At 39.4% G+C, this 16191-nt stretch overlaps 1 protein-coding gene and 1 pseudogene across 1 annotated transcript in view; both read right to left on the reverse strand.

Annotated features, from left to right (window-relative positions):
* The window catches only part of PAPSS1 (3'-phosphoadenosine 5'-phosphosulfate synthase 1), a 126336-nt gene that overhangs the window by 8699 nt on the left and 101446 nt on the right, over nucleotides 1–16191 (reverse strand). The gene's annotated exons all lie outside the window — the stretch shown is intronic.
* LOC123251707 lies at nucleotides 5645–15051 on the reverse strand (annotated as a pseudogene).

A 16191-nucleotide genomic window follows, 5' to 3' on the forward strand; every position in this document is an offset into this window, starting at 1 on the left:
AATGGTCCCTACTCACACTCCCACCCAATAATTAATTCTAGTGATGCTGGAATAATCTGCAACCTCAGCTCCCTGCCACCTTCAAAGATCTGACCTCTAGTCTAGCACAATCCATTAGTTAGTAAGATACTTAACTTTTTTAAAAACCTTTCAGCTCCAAGTTTATTTGCTATTCTAGAGGGTCCTGAGCCCTTCTGGTACATCAGATTATTAGATGAGAAATTCTCTATAAAGAGATGAAGAGTGGTACTCAATGGTCTCTATATAATTTTCCAGCTTGTGAACTAGATCATAGGATGACAGATCTAAAATTAGTCACTCAATAAGGATTTATTAAATGTCTACAGTGGGCTGTGTTAAGCACTGAAGAGACAAAGGTTCTTTTGTTTTTAATTCCTGTTCTCAAGGAGATCCCAGTCTAATAGGAGAAGCAGCTAACAAACAAACAATGATGTATCTTGTTTGTACAACATACAGATGGGGAAAACTAGAGAAAATCACCAGTGGCACTGCTAGCATTAAGGAAAATCAGGGAAAGCTTCTTGTAGAGCAAGCGGTTTACCTGGGCCATGCAAAAAGCTAGAAAAACTAGGAAGCAGAGAGGAAGAGGGAGAGAATTCCAGCAATGGTTCAGACACAAGTTGGTGAGAGCCTGCACTAAGGTAGAAGAAGAGTCAGAGAAGAGAAAGGGGTATATAGGAGAGACACTGAAAATTGGATATGGCTGGTGAGAGAGTGAAAAGCCCAAGATGGCACCAAAGCTGGGGTGGAACTGGGAGATTGGAGAAATGCTGGTGTCCTTGACAGTAACAGGAAAGTTAGGAAGAGGGAAGGGCTTGGGGTAAAAGGAATGAGAAACAAAGGTCATTAAGTCCAATCCAGTGCAAATGTTCCTTCCAATGTACCGCATTGCCTCTATTCGATTTCTATGCATAGGCTGAAGACTTTGTGGATCAAGGATTGGTGTAGAACATAGAACTGGCTGGGACACATTGGCTTCTCCACTAATTAGCTATGTAATTGAACCCAAGCTACAGGGTTCTTAACTTCCTCATGTACAAAATAGGGAGGAATGCACTAACTAGCTTCAGTGTGTTCTTTTCAGCTCTTAAATTTTATGATTTTGTTTCCACTGAAAATTATATGATAAATTCAATTAAGCCCTTACTACGCAAAGACACTAGAGATATGAACATTGAAAAAATGACAAGTCTCTGCCCTTGAGAGGCTAACATTCTACTGAGGTCAAAGGCAAAGAAGACATGTATCATACTTAATTGTACTAGGAAGGAAACAATAGGTTCAAAGAAGAAAGTTAGGCATAGTCCTTCAGGAAAATATGAGGAATAGGGAAAGAATGGTTTAAAATTATTCATTTTAAATATACAAGGGGGCAATGCTACTTTACGGGTCATCTATGTGCCATCATTCACTTAGAAAAATAAGGTTTCCAGGGTTTCCTAACCACTAAAATCCAGATCTCAAAGGAGGAGGACACTTTGCATACAAACAGAATGTGCTCAGACTTCAGGGGAAATTTAAAAAAAGTAGGAAAATGGGTCTGTTGGATGACTTCTGTGTTGACTCTTTGATTAAAGGGGGGAAAATACCCAGACCAATTAAAGACCATTCTTCTCCCAGAAAGCCAAACTGTCTGAAATCCAGGAGTTTGCTTGCATTCCTCCTAAAAATACAATTTTAAAACCAAGGTCCTTAGGTAACTTTTTCCCCTGGGGACATTTCACACTCCATCTGGCCTGCATGCCACAAATGTTTCTTCATCAAGCAAAAAGAGTTTTTGCTTCCACATGTTGCCAATTCCGCTCCATCCTGGTAAAGGCAAAGACATTTTCCTGCTGTTCCCATATTTTCATTTCTGTCTCTGTCACATAAGGATTTTAATTTTAGTCATTTGGACTTCATTCAGTCCTTTGGTTAGGTTGTGGTCTAAGACAATAGACAATAGAGGTTCACAGATTTATGACTGGAAAACAACCCTTACATGAAGCTAGTAACTTGTGCAAAGCAAAAGTTAATGTCACAGTTGGAATCTTAACTTGGGTCCTTGGATTCCAAATTCAGAACTCTGTTATTATTGGAAGGTCACAAAACAGGAACAATACAATCTGCATTCTAAGCCCATCTGTCAATTTCATTTTCCACTTAAATTGATAATAGGGAGCAAAAAATAATTTAAACTAAAGAATATGCAGAACAATACTGGTATCTACAATTTTCTTCTGGCATTTTTTCCCCAGTGTAATTAACTTAGAATCCATAGAAAGAAATTTAAGGAAGACAGCAAGATGGAGTGGGGAAGGAATAAAATATTAATGAACTCTTAGATACATGCTTTCCAAAATCACTTTAAAAATAGCTGTTTATAACATCAGTAAAGAAATCTCATGGCCACCTAAAGGGGATGGATCTTTTCAAAAACATTTGACTAAAAGGGGATATCATAATTAATTGATAGGAGCCTAGAAAATTTTACCTGTCAGATCTATGGATAAAGGGAAAGTTTATGACCAAATAAGGGACAGAAAGGATCACAGGAAGTAAAATGGATAATTCTGATTACATGAAATTAAAAAGTTCTTGCACAAGCTAAAGTAGCCAAAATTAGAAGGAAAACAGGAAACTGAGAAAGAGAATTTATAGCAAGTTTCTCTAATAAAGGCTTCATTTCTCAAGTATGTAGATAACTGAGCCAAATTTATAAAAATATAAAAAAGTCATTCACTATTTGATAAATGGTCAAAACAGGCAGTATTTAGACAAAGACAGCAAAGCTTTCAATAGTCAAATGAAAAATGTTCTAAATCACTAATAACAGAGAAATGAAAATTAAAACCGCTCTGAGATGCTACCTCACACCTATTAGATTGGTTAACAGAAGGAAAATCACAATTACTGGAGGGGGTGTGAAAAAATTGGGACACAACTACTGGTGGACTTGTGAACTGGTCTAGCTATTCTGGAGAACAATTTGGTACTATGCCCAAAGTGCTATGAAGGTGTGCATACTCTTTGATCCAGTAATACCACTTCTAGGTTTATATACCAAAGATCAAAGAAAAAAGGAAAAGGATATATTTACACAAAAATTTTTATAGTAGGGTTTTTTTTTCATGGTGGAAAAAAATGGAAATTGAAGAGAATGGCTGAACAAGCTTGTGGTATTGTGATGGAGTAATATTGTGCTATAAGAAATGATGAGTAGGATGGATTCAGAAAAAAATGAGAAGATTTATATGAACTGATGCAAAACGAAATGAGCAGAAACCAGGAGAACACAGTACTTAGTAATAAAGATTTTATAAGGATGATCAACTGGGAGAGACTTAACTATTCTAATCAATACAATGATCCAAGATAATTCCAAAGAGCTCATGATGAAAAATGCTACCTTCCCCCAGAGAAACAGATGAACTCTTAGTGTGAATTGAAGTATTTTTTTCACTTTATGTTTCTTGGTTTTTATTATTTGGGGTTTTTTTGGGAGAAACATGGCTAATATGGAAATGTTTTGCATGACTATACATGTATAATTGATATCATACTGCTTGCTTTCTCACTGGGAGGAGGAAAAGAGGAGGGAAGGATAGAATTTAGAACTAAATTTTTTTTAAAGAACATTAAAAGTAAATGAATTAAAATAAAATAAAATAACACGTGGGCTCGGTGACTTCTGTATTCAGTGTAAAAAGAGTGCCAAGACTTAGGAACAACAAAGAGAAAGCCCATCAGTAGGCAGCTCCATAAGTCTCTTGAGATTGTGGGGCCCCCTGTGGTATCCTGAACTTATCCACTAACTACAAAGGGCCTGCATTTTGACTGACTCCATAAAGGACAGTGTGCCCTGGCCACTTGTGAAGATCTTCCTATCCCACCACCATCTGCTGCCCTTCTCTCCACATATGCAGTTCTCAACTGACATCAGCAGAAGCCAAGTACAGTGAGAGATTGGGGCAGCAGATGGCTCATAACTACATTCAAAGAGGCCAGCTCACAAGAACAAGTTACACGTTGAGAATTCCACAGAAACCATTGAAAATTTCTTCTAATAAGGAGAATGCAACAGGGTGTTTTATAATTTAAAAAATTATCACCCTGTGACAGACAGGGCTTCAATTAACTTTTAACCCATGCTGGTGGGACACACTGCATCATTCCTACATAAAAATGGGGGCCTTGTTGGGGGAATGGGCATGATCTCAGCTGTGCATGGGAGTTCTCGTGTGGCAATTCCTTCTACCTGTGCATACTGGCAACTCTTTCTTAACTGAGTCTTAGAGTGCTGCCTAGAACACTAAGCAGCTGGCTGAGTGACTTGCCCATGACCACGTGATTTGGATGGGTCAGAGACAGAACTTAATACGGGGTCTTGAAGACTCCAAGACCAGTGTTCTCCTATATCACTAGCTCGTTATAATATTCTGTGCACTAAACACTCTTAGTTTAGAAGTGGGATCCTTCAAACGCTAGTGAAATACTCCATTATCACGGACTTTTCCTATAGGCTAATTATCCTCATGTACTTGTTCAGTCTTTGCTGACAAGAGCTAATCATTAGAGAATTTTGCCTCTCTTAATTCTAGTGTCTTCTCTCTCTTCAAATTTTATTAAATTTAATTAAAAATCAGATATCAAACTGAGATTTCAATTAACTAGAACCTAATTAATCAGAATTCTCAATGAACAAAATCTGCTCTCTCCCTCTCACATTTCCTTTACATTCCAGTTTTATTACAACCTCCAAAAAAAGAAAATGTACTCAACAGAGGGATTTAATTTTTAAAAAAGGGAAAAGTAAAAGAATTTCAATTATGCTGTACATTCACAGCAGAATCATCTTGAATCAGAAAAACAGATTCTCAGAAAAACATGAGTGTTTCCAACTGCAACAGGTGATATTTACATAATCTTATTAATTCTTGATTCTTTGAAAGCTAAATTCTCTAATAATTAGGCTCATGTCTGCAAAGCCAGAGGAGATACATGAGGGAAAAAAGCCTGTAGAATTAAGGTCTGCAAAGAACTTTACAAATATCATCTTATCCCTTGATACTCACAGCCACTCTAGGCAGGAACTATTATCATCGTTTTACAAATGAGGAAATAGTTTGAGAGATGTTATGTTCCAGATAGCTCAAGGAATAAGGCATGTGAACTCAGATCTTTACTTTTAACCTTTACCTTCTGTCTCAGTATGACTTCTAAGACAGAAGTGAAGCCAGATTTAAGCAACTGGGGTTAAGTGACTTGCTCAGGGGCACACATCTAGGAAGAGTTTAAGGCTACATTTGAATCAGGTCCTCCAGACTCCAACATACTACTTAGCTGCCTCAAACATGGATCTTCTTGACTCCAGGCCCAGCATTCTCTCCAGGCTGCACTCAGGTAATGACTGACACTCAACATCCAATCTTTTACCAATGGCTAAGCAACTGAAAAACTTGTGCGGGAATGGAATTCACAATCCTGCTTACTGACATTCCCACCACAAGCAAAACCAAAGACCACAAAGAAACTGCTCCTGGATGGAAAGTTCATTCACAAGATCTCCTTGGAAGGAAATAAAGAAGTCGGTTTTGTTGTGTGCCTAAAAGCAACAAGAAATGCCATTTTATGAGCCATTCGGTCATCCTGCCCTGCAGAGCTCACCATGAACGTAAGCAAACAGACCACCATGATCATAATTGCAGTCCATGGCCCAACATCTGTTGCAGAATATGAGCAAACAGAGAAAAACTCATGAAAAACTTGACAAGATGCCCCCCAATTAAACATCTGGATGTGGAACCAGAGCACCAAGATTCGAATACTTGTTCTGTCCCCCACCCTGGGCAACCCTAAGACATTCTACCTCTCCAGGCTCTGGGCTCCTCATTTAAAATGAGAGAGTTGGACCAGACGCCCTCCAGGGTCCCTTCAAGCCTTACATCCATGGTCCTGGGACAACAGGGAGGCATTCCAAAATCTGCAAACACTTAGTCTCATGCAAGTTAGCAAATAGTTATTAAGCTCCTACTGTGTTGAAGGCACTGTGGTAGGCCCTGAGTCTAGAAAAGACTCCTTTTTTCTATTCATTGTAAAATTATTAGACAGGAATTAATCAACCTAAAGGTTGGCATACAAAAGGTTTCATGGCTAACTCTGAGTTGACTAGAAAATTAAATGATCATGATGCCCCATCCCTAAACATTGCAGACAAGGTAGAGTGGATTGGAAGTGAGAATCCAAGTTTCTAAGTCAAAGATCATCATTAAATAGCTGCAAAACCTAGAATGGATGATCAAGAACTGTTGAAAAGTGAAACTTATTTTCCAACAGGGTGGACCTCTTTGCAAGAACAGAGACTTGAAGTCCTCAGTCCTGTTCTTGTCATTATCAGTGAACAAGGTGAAGGCACACATATGGTGTGCTGATCACATCGTAGAAGAACAAAGCCATTTCACAGATCTGGGATGTGGGGTTTTCCCAGATCAGAAGTCCGACTCCTTCATTTTATAGAAGAGACAATTAAAGCCCAAAGATGAAGCAATCTTCTAAAGGTATATATAGCTAGCAAGTAGCAGAGGAGGGATTTGAACTCAGGTCCTTTGACTCCAAATTGAGTTTTCTTTCTATTCAGAACCCTTATTTAATATACTGGATAGCCAAGTTGGGATCTAAAATCTTCTCTAGAAGCTGGAATCATGGACTGAGACAAATAAAATGAAATTTGACACGATAACATCAAGGGCAACAAAACAAAATAGAAAGGGAGGAAGGGACTAAGGCAGGAAAAATGTAAGCTCCCTGAGGTCAGGGACAATTTTTTTTTACCTTTTTTTGTATCTTCTGGAACATAGTAGATGCTTCATACACGTCTGCTGACTAACTGCTCTAACAGAGATGGAAAACTTTAAAGGTTTTATTCTGTGGGCACTTAAGAGTTGGGGAAGCCTAAGTTTGAATCCTGCCTTAAGCACTTACTTCCTCAGCTGTGTGGCCCTGGGGCAAGGTACGTAATTACCACTCTTAACCTCAGTTTCCCTGTCTGTAAAAGGAGGATAATAAGAGCATTTACCTCACAATGCTATTATTAAGGATGAAATGAGACAGCATATGTAAAGTGCTTTGCAAACCCTAAAGTGCCCTATAAATGCTAGCAATTAGTGTTGCCAGAATGATGACAATGCCCTATAGTGTAAAAGCACTATACATGGAAACAGCTGGGTGGCTCAGTGGTTTGAGAGTCAGGTCTAGAGACAAGATGTCCTGGGATCAAATCTGACCTCAGACACTTCCCAGCTGTGTGACCCTGATCAAGTCACTTGACCTCCATTGCCTTGCCTTTACCACTCTTCTGCCTTGGAGCCAATACACAGTATTGATTCTAAGACCAAAGGAAAGGGCTTTAAGAAAAAAAAAAAAGAGCACTGCACTTAGCTAATTAAGAGAGGTCTGGGTTCAAATACTTCCCCTGATCCTCAGTAGCTGTGACCATAAGGAGGTCCCTCAATCTCTCCGAACCTCAGTTCCTTCCAATATTTGTGGAATGTCCCTCATAAGATTCCTGCATTAAATGAGAGTATTAGAAAGAATACTGTATTAAGGGAGTATTAAGATGCTTTTGGCTGGAAAGATCAGGGAAGGAGGACCTTGAGCTGGGTTTCGAAGCAGGATTCTGCAAGGTGCTGCTCAGGAGAGACAAATACACTGAGCCAGGAAACGTGGTCTGCTGCTGGAGAATCAGGCCAGAGCGCAGGGAGCCGGGGAAGCAGGCCCTGGAAAGGCGGCTGATGATGGCTGGGGAATGTGAGGGGCTGCAATCAAGCCTTCATGCTATGGAATGGAGGCCATTTGCATCAGGTCAGTGAAGTCCTGGGCCTTGGGAAACACTGAAGGCTAAATGAAAGCCTTGTGGATCGTCGTGACTCCAAACCCAGGGACTCGCTCAGCAGGGCGTTGTGTAGACCAAAAAAGGCTAATTAGACTACAAGCACTGATAAAAGTCATGTTCAAAGGGAAGACAGTGTTAGTCCCCATGTACGTAGCACCTCAGACATAGGCTAACATCCATTTTGGGTTGCCACATTTTAAGAAGGACAATTTGGACCATGCCCAGAAAATGGCAACCAGGATGCTGAGTGGGGACAAGAAACTATCTTATAAGTGGTAGTAAGCAAAGAACTAAAGAAAGGGGTTTTGGTGTTGTTTAAAATTTCTGTTTTTGCTTTTTAAAAATTTTTTTTAATCTTTACCTTCCATCTTAGAATCAATACTAAGTATTGATTCCAAGGCAAAAAGGTGGTTAGGACTAGGCAATGGGGGTTAAGTGACTTGCCCAGGGTCACACAGTGTATAAAGGGAATTTTATTTCCTCCCCATCCTGGATTGCCGACCCAGTTCATCTCATTTTTTTACATGCCAGCGCTGCATCCATGAACGGAAATAAAAGGGTGTGGATAGACCCCACCTGTCTCTCTACTTCCCTGAGCAGGCAGATGAGATGGATGGAGAATCCTGCAAGATGAGCTACACATGTTCAGACTTAGAGTAGGAAAGAGACTTTAAATCTATGCTTATCTGCTTTTTCTATTTCAAGTGATTATTAATAAACTTTATGGAAAATAAGAACTTGGAAATATTAATTTCAATCTAACAACAGCTAGAGAGTGCCTGAATCCAGATTTGAACCCAGGATCCCTCATCTCCATGCCTGGCACCTTATCCTCACGCTACTTAGCTGCTACTATTTATTTTCAAGAGAGGGAATGAAGGGGAAATTTTACAAACAGGATAGCCAGAGCATTATCAAATAAAAAAGGGGCTAACCTCATTCTTCTTGGCTCAAAAAGGTAGAACTAGGAACAAGAGGAAAAGCTGTGGGAATAGGATTCAGATTAACCTAAGGAAAAACTTCCTAACTATTAGAGGTGTCCCCAGAATGGAAACCAACTGTCTTTAAATGGAGCGAGGTAACCTTCTTTGGCCATCTTCCTTTGGAGGCTGAATGTTCATTTCTTGGGAAATCCTTGCATCTCAAGTGGATTAGAGTCCAAAAGACTTCTGGAGCCTTTTTTTACTCGGAGATTCCAGGTTTAGGATAGTACCCACTCCCGTTTCACTCTATATTATGAGAAAGTCAGAATATAAAATAGGCAAGTCCAAGACATTTTAAAAAACTAATAAAAGGCCAACATCATTTGACAGCCAGGAAAATGATGGATTTTTTAAAGGAGGAAGTAAATATACCAACCTGGAGAAATAAATATGTCAATCTTAATGCTGACCTTGAAGACAAGAAAATACAAAAAAAAATGTTCTTGTAAGCAGTCTAGTGAAAATATAAAAAATGTTTCATTGATATAGAACACTACTTTTATACAATTACATATTACAAATGATACTTTTAACTATTAGGCTTAGAAAAGTACATTTGTAAGAAACGTTTCTATACTGTTTTCATCTCTCCCTTTTAAAAAATTGTCAATTTACTTAATTAAAAACTCTATCAACAATGACCAATATGGAAGTGTGTTTTACATGATAATACATGTAGGCCCCAGATCTAATTGCTTACCATCTGTGAGTCGGGGGAAGGAAGGGAGTAAGGGACACAGTTTAGATATTAGAATTTTGGAAAATGTATGCTGGAAAGAATTATTATTTGTAGTTGGTATAAAAAAGGAATTCTTTATTCCTTTTCTCTAATTTAATGGGCGACCTGGAGGTTCTCTTACCATAGAGATGTGTAGGGATTAACTAGCCCATAGTGACAGGAAGTAGAAACCATAGAAACAGGAAGGAGGAACCATAGAGGCAGGAAGTGAGGTAGAAAAAGGGTATAAGAGGGGCAGCATCAGTTGGTCAGTTGCTGACAGGTAGGTGCTGGCAGTTGTGGGGGAGCTGACTGCTGGAAGTGTCTTGGGTTGGTGGTTGATGTGAGCTTAGTGAAAGGACTTTATCTTTTAGAGAGTTTTTTGCTTTAGCCTTTAGAGAGCATTTTGGCTTTTGGTTTGGGCTGTTAGGTTTTTTGTTCTTTTTGAACTTTTTGGGAGGTGGTTGGTCTTCACTGACATACTAATTGGGTTTGGATTAAACACTGATTGGGATGGTTTTGATTGGGTTGGAACTTTGAGGGGTGGTTGTTATTAGCAGTAGTTATAGGGTAGCTGGTTAGCTATTGGGCAATTTTTTTCTCCACCTCTTTCCTATATTTCTCTCCTTTACTATATTCATTTTACTTACTATATTCTTTTACTATCTCTGTTTTCTTTTCTCTGGCTTAAAGGGATAATATTAATTTACAACTCACTATATTCTCATTAGAATTTAAATTATTAAAAGCTGCTCTTTTATTTTTGTCAAACCCCTAATTTAACCCTTACATTGGAAAAGTAAAATATCTTTGAATTTTAAGAAATTCTCCTATCATTGATATAAGAATGATTTCATGAGGGACATTCAGTTTTCATTTTCTATAACTATTATCCTTTCCCAGTCAAATGAAGCACATCTATGCTGAAAATAATTTTTAATTAATCTTAAAGTTACCAAGTTAAATGAAAATATTGCTGCATAGGTAATTCCACTAAGTTGCATAAACATATATGCTAATGTGAATACTAAATACTATGATCCAAGTGTACAGTAAGACATTTTATATACTTTCTCTGAAATGAAACAAAGAACTGAATTTTCAATTAATTCTCAAGATCTTTCAAGTCTAAAAAACATGCACACAAGCTAAGGCTGGTTTCAAAATTCAAGATATTATTGTGTATAGTTTCCTGAAAATATGATGGAAATGTGACAATTTCACAGAGGCCAACAACAAAAAGAAACAACAGTAGCCTATGGTGGCCTAGTATTATTATTTTCTAAAGTAGGGTCCGTGAACTTTTTAAAAAAATATTTTGATAAGTATTTCAATGTAATTTGTTTCCTTTGTAATCCTCTGTATTTTATTTTATACATTTAAAAATATGATTCTAAGAAGGGGTCCATAGGCTTCAACCAACTGCCAAAGAGGCTGTCCACATCCCAAAAAAAGGTTAAGAGCCCCTGGTCTAAAAGATGAGGAAGAAGACATGAGCCCCAAAAGAAAGGGTCCAGTCACAGGACCAACTCTGCTTCAAGAACAGAAACACGTGTAACCTCAAAGACCAGATGCTCTTAACTAGCTAGATTGGGCAGGATTTAGAGAGATGCCATTGCATAGAGAAAATACTGTGAAGAAATAAAGACATCAAAGTGTGCCCTAGTGGTTTATAAGTTGATGAAAGATTTAAGTGATCTGCAAACCACTAAGTGCTGAGCTTAAAATGCTAACTGCTATAATAATAATATTTATTCATTAGTATTGTTATCATTGTAATTCCTCTTTTTAACCCAACCCAACCAAATTCCCATAATGTGGAAATTGTTGTACCGGATGCTCCAGGAAAATGCAAGTTTGAGATAATATTCCTCCTCTCAGGAAACCAGCTGGCCCAAGAAGATGGGCACATATAAACAGAAGAGGCCTAGGACTAAGTGCCAAAATAAATAGCACAGACAGAGGCTAGGGATTAACCAGAGTGTCTTCAATTTAAAAAAAAAATTAATGTGGAATAGATTTCCTTTGTAATCCTCCATATTTAATTTTATGAGTTTAAAAGCATCACACTGAAGAGGAGGCTTAGGCTTCCCCAAATAGCCAAAGAGGTCCAAGACACCAAAAGATTAAAAGCCCTTACTGTAGAAAATGTGGGCTAAATGTTGTAGAATGGGCAGCAAGGTGTGTATAGGTGCAACATAAGGTGTTTGGCTGAGTTCAGACTTTAAATGGAAGCTGTGAGGAGCCAACAAAAATACTGAGGCTGGATCCTTTGAAATCCCGCCTCTTTCCTGTCTTCCACTTTGCAACCAAAGGCAATGGTTATAGCTAAGAGGTCCATGCTGGCGCTCCCCTCCTAACCAAAAGCTGGTTTCCATGCCTATTTCCCAGCCTCTCCCAACCCCACAGAAGCTCTACACATGAATAAGTCCAGTGGGCTCCAGCCCGCTACGCTGCTGCACCTCTTAGGTGTCTATCTGTTCCCAGCCTTTTCTCCCCATCCTCATCTCTTGTCCTGCTCTTTCTCTCCTCCCTGGGCCACGATGCAGCTGCTAGAGGAACGCCCAGCGGCAGGGATGCCCACAGAAAAGCCTTTCTTGAAGTTGGTCCTAAGCAAGTCCTTAGCTGGGGCACTGCAAAGATCTTCTCATTCTTCTCAGCTTGGCAGCCCAACCCAGCAGGTTTTTAGTCACAATTAGAATTTTAATGATGGCATAAGGGAGCTCTTCGGTCTTAAGACAGACATGGCATTTCATTGAAAATAATGATGAAAACAAAGTTTTAGTGCTTTGGGTGCTCATGAAGACAATCTGGCACAGCATGTGGGATGGTCTGGAAGGAACAAGGAAGGCTGGGAAGGAGGAGACCCGTGAGGGAGCCCTCGAGTCATCCAGCCAAGAGTTGTCAAAAATCCAGACTGAGAGTAATAACAGTGATCCTGGAACTGGGGCAGGGGTCCATATGTAAAAAATGATAGGGGGCAGCTGGGTAGCAAAGTAGATGGAGAGCCAGCCTAGAGACAGGAAGTTCTAGGTTCAAATCTGGCCTCAGACACTTCCTAGCTGTGTGACCCTGGGCAAATCACTTAACCCCCACTATCTAGCCCTTCCCACTCTTCTATATTGGAACCAATACACAGTATTGACTCTAAGATGAAAGGTAAGGATTAAAAAAAAAAAAAAAGAAAAGAAAATGGAAGACTTAGTGACTAGATATTAAAAAAAAGTCAAAAGGACTGCAAGATTCAACAACTGAAAAAAAATGGTGATATACCTGGTAATGCCAGGGAAATAGGAACATGGTTCAACCAGGTAATCAGTCATCAAGTATTTATCTAGTTCCTATGTGTTAGAGACTGGTTACAAGTAACAATCTCTGCTCAAATGAATTTACATTCTAATTGAAGAGTCAAGTACAGATAAAACTATACAAACCGAGTCAAGTTGACAAGCATTTATTTAGTGCCTACCACAGGCCCAGCACTGGGCTAGGTGCTGGAGATACAAAGAGGATCCAACACAGAAAGGAAGTTAATAAATAGCTACAAATACATTCACGTGGAGGGAGAAAGACTAGTTAAATTCAAGATACCACAAAAGGGTAAGCACTGGTAGTTAGGAAATCGATCCGTAAAGGTTTCATGCAGAAAATGGCATCTGTGCTGAAAGGGGTGAGAAACAGAGAGATGGCATGGTTTGAGGGAGAAAGAAGATGAATTCCAGTTTGGATAGTCTGAATTTTAGGTTATAGTAAAAGATCTAAGTGGAAATGTCCAATTGAAATCTGAAAATCTGGAGCCAGAGCCTGAAAAGAGGCCACAATAGAAGAGAGGTAGTTGTTACCTCTGAAAATTAAGGTAAATGAGAGGCAACAATCTGAGCATGATCAACTTATTAATGAGGCTAGCAGTCTCACAAACTGGATCAATGGCCTCTCTTGATGACCAAAGACAGTGAAGTAAGGCTCCACCAGACTTAATACTGTTTGGGGGAGTGCAGAGTTGGGCAGGTGGGGAAAAGCAGCATCGATGGAGTGGGAACAACATGATTAGTTATATTAAAGAAAGAAGACTAACACCCTCACAAGGTTAGTAGCCACCTCTCTCTGACAACTAAGGAATATAATTGTTTTATGGGACCTGTCCACACCTTACAGATCTTGTTAACAGACACTCTGGCACTTAGAAGAATTTGGTAGGGAGATATGAACCTCCTTATCATACAAGGACAAGCAAGGATGGACAATATACCTTTTGGGGATAAAAACAAGTTATCCTCTAACATTAAACCAAATCAGAAGAAAAGTTGACTTAATTATAAAATTAATACAGCACAAAATCAACTACATGATAAAATCAATACTGAACAAACCAGAAGTAATATTTGTTTTTTATATTTTCATAGTTTTTAGAGTGGTTCACATAGAAGAAAGAGTTACAAATATGAGCTCTCTTAAGGTGACTATAAGATGAGGAAGAGGGAAGGTAGGTAACAAGAGTAGACAACACCAGACCCAAATTTGGGAGAACTTGGGTTCAAATTCTGCCTCAGGCACTTCTAGTTGTGGGACCCTGGATAAGTCACTTATTACCTAGCTCTTACTGCTCTTATGCCTTGGAATCAATACTTAGTATTAATTCTAAGAAGGTAAGGGTTTTTTTAAAAAGGTAAATGGAAGAGGAAAAGCCGAGAGTGCAGATTTCAGTCTGTCTAGACCCAAGGAGGCCAGTTCCTCACAGGAAGAAAATGAGAAGAGAGGTCAAGATGGGCTCCAGCATGGGTCAGTGCACTGTTTGTCTCTTTTTGGCCAGCCTGGAAAGGTAACATTTTCCCACTTCTTCTCAAATGCATTCTGAATCTTTCCAAACAGCTCATTCTGGTCTTGCAGGGGTGTCACCCTATCTGTGTAGTCTTGGAGGTACTGAAGCAGCATCTCCTGGTACCTCTTGTATTATTCATTCTTCCTTTCCTTTGGAATATCAAACAACTGGTCAAAGATGGACAGATAAGTGAAATAATCCAATTTCTCAGATGCCTTTAGGTTAATGTACTTAAGATAACAGTCATGAAGATCCAGGTAACGGCCATATCCTTCTTCATCAGTGAAATCCACCAATTTTTATGCTTCTTCACTAGGATTTTCTCTGGCTTTCAGGAACTCCTCAAATTCCACTGACATTGGCACACAAATCTCATTTGGGTGCTTCTGGCAGAATTCTTTTATCTGTTTGAGTCTATTATAAAATTCTGCAAATTCATTTAGTTCTGAAATAGCACTGAGCTCCTCCTTTCTTAATCCATCCTTGTCATCATACAAATCTCTCAGGTTCTCACTGATTCTGTATACCTGTCCTGCATAGCCCTTGTGCAAAGGTCCAAGCTGATCAACTTGGCCATGACATCCATGAGCTTCTCCTTTTCTTCATGGTAGCGTCGCTGCTGCTCCAAAATCGTCTCCATTTTCCCCTAGCTGCCTCCACCTCACACCAGCAGCCATGGCTGGAAGTTGCTGAGAGTGCCTCCCCCACAAAAGACAATTCTTATATAAATCTTTTTTGCTTTCCAGGGGAGGATTTTGTGGCCTAGCATGGTTAAAACTGAAAAAAAAAAAAGCTATCAGCTTGGAAAAATTATAACTAAATCATGACCATTTTCACTCAACCCCTTTCTTACTCACCAATGTGAAAATAAGATTTGATGCTGGGAAAGAACAAGCAGTCTCAAACAGCAGTAGAGAACTAGTCCCAGCCTGGGATGCTCTGTTATGCTTCTGTGGCAGAACTGACTTGCCCTCGGCCTGATCTCCTTTTGGGGTGGTGCCAATGTTTTATTTCTAGGATTCCATAGCCAAAGAATTCATTATCAAGGGGCCAACTGAATGGAGATGAGCCTCTCTGTGCTTAGCTGGGTTTGACCTTGGAAAGCAAAGACAGCCTCTGGCCAGGACTGTATAGGAAGCCTTTCCAGAACAGTGGAACCAAACCTGTCAGAACTTGGGCTTCCATGGCACAAGCTAGAGATTCCAGAATTCGCCTCCACACCAGGAGGCAGCAACAGAATAGACCACCCCAGCATCTCTAGAGTGAACTCTTACTGGAAGGTTAATGGGAGATACGGACAAGAGTCACACAGGAAGTGAGAGGAAGACAGGTGCCCACAGATGTTCCTGGAGGGAGTACTAAAATCAGTGAGCCCCAGCAATGCATTGAAATAAGTAATTTTTTAAAAGTCTTGGTTAAAGGCTAACTTAATGACAAGCAATAAAAATGTGAAGAGCAATTAATAATCTATAACGGTTACTGAGAAAGCATGAATCTCCCCCACCGTCAGAGGGGAATGCTCTTATTTTAAGTCATTAGAATTACAGAAGTGAGAATTTCATTAAATCCCTACACGGTCCACAACTGATAAAACAAATGGGTCTACAATTAGGAAAAATAGATTCACCTTTAAAAACTTAACACTAGCATCTGAAAGGGGGGTGGGGGGGGACAGTTCTTCCTAACTACCATAAGATTTCTTGACGGTAAGAAGCACCCTATGGTCCTATAATTTAAACCTGTCTTTTTGTCCAGTATCATATAATCCCTATCAACAAAT

The sequence above is a fragment of the Gracilinanus agilis genome, chromosome 6 (genome assembly GCF_016433145.1).
Source record: "Gracilinanus agilis isolate LMUSP501 chromosome 6, AgileGrace, whole genome shotgun sequence".
Classification (NCBI taxonomy): Eukaryota; Metazoa; Chordata; class Mammalia; order Didelphimorphia; family Didelphidae; genus Gracilinanus; species Gracilinanus agilis.